This window comes from Aegilops tauschii, chromosome 4 (genome assembly GCF_002575655.3).
Source record: "Aegilops tauschii subsp. strangulata cultivar AL8/78 chromosome 4, Aet v6.0, whole genome shotgun sequence".
NCBI lineage: Eukaryota > Viridiplantae > Streptophyta > Magnoliopsida > Poales > Poaceae > Aegilops > Aegilops tauschii.
The window spans coordinates 9,690,810-9,695,526 of NC_053038.3; positions in this window are offsets into that span (position 1 = coordinate 9,690,810).

The window sequence follows — 4,717 nt, forward strand, 5'->3', positions numbered from 1 at the left end:
GCTGGGGGCGAGTAGAGATCGGAAGCGCGCAGCAGAACAGAGGGGAATCGGGGCCTGGGACGACCCAAAATCCCAGGGTGGGCCAGCCCACCGTGGGCACCCTGTAGAGATACACACCCGAGCGGCGAACATGCATTTTCGAAACTAATTTAGGAACATTTAGCTGACCAATTAAACGACTCTGTTTTAATAATATCAGATTCGTATTTGAACAACTAAGCTTGTTTAGCTTGATGGGTGGAGCAGTGCTATTATGACACGAAGCACGTATTCTGATCGTATAGTGATCAAAAAAGGGGGAAACTCTAAGCATAAGTTTTTTAGCAAAAGAGGGTTTCCCCTCCGATTTCTATTAAAGAAACCACCACGGAACCAACATGATCAATTAAACCGTATTATGACTGTGCCATGGCAGATTTGAAGCTGCAAACCGGAGAAATGATATTTAGCAGCCTTTGTTTGCTTCGAACTAAGAACTAAATTCTAAGAGCTGAAAAGAAAGTAGAGTAACCAAGTTAAGATCTATTTTCTGGTTGAGATCAAAAAGTTGAGGAGATATGAAGTACCACCTCTCTTGTGGCACCGTGTAGGCATCGGGGGTGCGATGGCTGTCGGTGGCGTTGAAGCAGATCTGCGACGGTAGACGGGTGCATCAGGGGATAAGTCCCATTGCGGTGGAAGAGAAGGTCGTGTGAGCAGCCCAGGCAAAGAGGACGACGGCGCCGATGAAGCGAGAGGACGTGATGCAAGGCTCTTGGTCCATCGCCGTGGATGAGAAACGTCCATCTCTAGCAGTGGACGACGCGGTCTTGGTAATTGTCTATCGTTCATGCTATAATTGTATTGTCCGGAAATCGTAATACATGTGTGAACACATAGACCACAACGTGTCCCTAGTAAGCCTCTAGTTGACTAGCTCGTTGATCAACAGATAGTCATGGTTTCCTGACTATGGACATTGGATGTCATTGATAACGGGATCACATCAATAGGAGAATGATGTGATGGACAAGACCCAATCCTAAGCATAGCATAAAAGATCGTGTAGTTTCGTTTGCTAGAGCTTTTCCAATGTCAAGTACCTTTTCCTTAGACCATGAGATCGTGCAACTCCCGGATACCGCAGGAGTGCTTTGGGTGTGCCAAACGTCACAACGTAACTGGGTGACTATAAAGGTGCACTACGGGTATCTCCGAAAGTGTCTGTTGGGTTGGCACGGATCGAGACTGGGATTTGTCACTCCGTGTGACGGAGAGGTATCTCTGGGCCCACTCGGTAATGCATCACCATAATGAGCTCAATGTGACTAAGGCGTTAGTCACGGGATCATGCATTGCGGTACGAGTAAAGAGACTTGCCGGTAACGAGATTGAACAAGGTATTGGGATACTGACGATCGAATCTCGGGCAAGTAACGTACCGATTGACAAAGGGAATTGTATATGGGATTGACTGAATCCTCGACATCGTGGTTCATCCGATGAGATCATTGTGAAACATGTGGGGGCCAACATGGGTATCCAGATCCCGCTGTTGGTTATTGACCGGAGAGGCGTCTCGGTCATGTCTGCATGTCTCCCGAACCTGTTGGGTCTACACACTTAAGGTTCGGTGACGCTAGGGTTTTAGAGATATGTGTATGCGGAAACCCGAAAGTTGTTCGGAGTCCCGGATGAGATCCCGTATGTCACGAGAGGTTCCGGAATGGTCCGGAGGTGAAGAATTATATATAGGAAGTCCAGTTTCGGCCACCGGGAAAGTTTCGGGGGTTACCGGTATTGTACCGGGACCACCGGAAGGGTCCCGGGGGTCCACCGGGTGGGGCCACCTATCTCGAAGGGCCCCATGGGCTGAAAGTGGAAGGGAACCAGCCCCTAGTGGGCTGGGCGCCCCCCCATGGGCCTCCCCCCATGCGCCTAGGGTTGGGAACCCTAGGGTGGGGGGGTTCCCCCTTGCCTTGGGGGGCAAGGCAACCCTTTCCCCCCCTTTGGCCGCCGCCCCCCATGAGATCTCATCTCTAGGGCCGGCGCCCCCCCAGGGGGCCTATATAAAGGGGGGGAGGGGGGCAGCAACCTACAGCCTTGGGCGCCTCCCTCCTCCCCTGCAACACCTCTCTCTCTCTCTCGCAGAAGCTCGGCGAAGCCCTGCCGGAGACCCGCTACATCCACCACCACGCCGTCGTGCTGCTGGATCTCCATCAACCTCTCCTACCCCCTTGCTGGATCAAGAAGGAAGAGACGTCGCTGCACCGTACGTGTGTTGAACGCGGAGGTGCCGTCCGTTCGGTACTCGGTCATCGGTGATTTGGATCACGGCGAGTACGACTCCGTCATCCACGTTCATTGGAACGCTTCCGCTCGCGATCTACAAGGGTATGTAGATGCACTCCCTTCCCCTCGTTGCTAGTAGACTCCATAGATGCATCTTGGTGAGCGTAGGAAAATTTTAAAATTATGCTACGATTCCCAACAGTGGCATCATGAGCCAGGCCTATGCGTAGTTACTATGCACGAGTAGAACACAAAGCAGTTGTGGGCGTTGAGTTTGCCAATTCTTCTTGCCGCTACTAGTCTTTTCTTGTTTCGGCGGCATTGTAGGATGAAGCGGCCCGGACCGACCTTACACGTACGCTTACGTGAGACAGGTTCCACCGATTGACATGCACTAGTTGCATAAGGTGGCTAGCGGGTGTCTGTCTCTCCTACATTAGTCGGAACGGATTCGATGAAAAGGGTCCTTATGAAGGGTAAATAGAAATTGGCAAATCACGTTGTGGTCATACGTAGGTAAGAAACGTTCTTGCTAGAAACCTACAAACCACGTAAAAACTTGCAACAACAATTAGAGGACGTCTAACTTGTTTTTGCAGCAAGTGCTATGTGATGTGATATGGCCAGAAGATGTGATGAATGATATATGTGATGTATGAGATTGATCATATTCTTGTAATAGGATTCATGACTTGCATGTCGATGAGTATGACAACCGGCAGGAGCCATAGGAGTTGTCTTTATTATTTTGTATGACCTGCGTGTCATTGAATAACGCCATGTAAATTACTTTACTTTGTTGCTAAACGCGTTAGCCATAGAAGTATAAGTAATCGTTGGCGTGATGACTTCATGAAGACACAATGATGGAGATCATGATGATGGAGATCATGGTGTCATGCCGGTGACGAAGATGATCATGGTGCCCCGAAGATGGAGATCAAAGGAGCATAATGATATTGGCCATATCATGTCACTATTTGATTGCATGTGATGTTTATCATGTTTTTGCATATTATTTGCTTAGAACGACGGTAGTAAGTAAGATGATCCCTTATAATAATTTCAAGAAAGTGTTCACCCTAACTGTGCACCGTTGCGAAGGTTCGTTGTTTCGAAGCACCACGTGATGATCGGGTGTGATAGATTCTAACGTTCGAATACAACGGGTGTTGACGAGCCTAGCATGTACAGACATGGCCTCGGAACACACGCAATACACTTAGGTTGACTTGACGAGCCTAGCATGTACAGACATGGCCTCGGAACACGGAGGACCGAAAGGTCGAGCATGAGTCGTATAGAAGATACGATCAACATGGAGATGTTCACCGATCTTGACTAGTCCGTCTCAAGTGATGATCGGACACGGCCTAGTTAACTCGGATCATGTTTCACTTAGATGACTAGAGGGATGTCTATCTGAGTGGGAGTTCATTGAATAATTTGATTATATGAACTTAATTATCATGAACTTAGTCTAAAATCTTTACACTATGTCTTGTAGATCAAATGGCCAACGTTGTCCTCAATTTCAACGCGTTCCTAGAGAAAACCAAGCTGAAAGATGATGGCAGCAATTATACAGACTGGGTCCGGAACCTAAGGCTCATCCTCATAGTAGCCAAGAAAGATTATGTCTTAGAAGCACCGCTAGGTGAAGCACCAATCCCAGAAAACCAAGACGTTATGAACGCTTGGCAAACACGTGCTGATGATTACTCCCTCGTTCAGTGCGGCATGCTTTACAGCTTAGAACCGGGTCTCCAAAAGCGTTTTGAGAAACATGGAGCATATGAGATGTTCGAGGAGCTGAAATTGGTTTTTCAAGCTCATGCCCGGGTCGAGAGATATGATGTCTCCGACAAGTTCTTCAGCTGTAAAATGGAGGAGAACAGTTTTGTTAGTGAGCACATACTCAGAATGTCTGGGTTGCACAACCGCTTGACTCAGCTAGGAGTTAATCTCCCGGATGACGCGATCATTGACAGAATCCTTCAGTCGCTTCCACCAAGCTTCAAGAGCTTTGTGATGAACTACAATATGCAGGGGATGGAAAAGACCATCCCTGAGGTACATTCAATGCTGAAATCAGCGGAGATGGAGATGAGAAAAGAACATCAAGTGTTGATGGTGAATAAAACCACTAAGTTCAAGAAGGGCAAGGGTAAGAAGAACTTCAAGAAGGACGGCAAGGGAGTTGCCGCGCCCGGTAAGCCAGTTACTGGGAAGAAGTTGAAGTATGGACCCAAGCCTGAAACTGAGTGCTTTTATTGCAAGGGAAGTGGTCACTGCAAGCGGAACTGCCCCAAACTTAGCGGACAAGAAGAAGGCCGGCAACACCAAAGGTATATGTGATATACACGTAATTGATGTGTACCTTACCAGTACTCGTAGTAGCTCCTGGGTATTTGATACCGGTGCGGTTGCTCATATTTGTAACTCA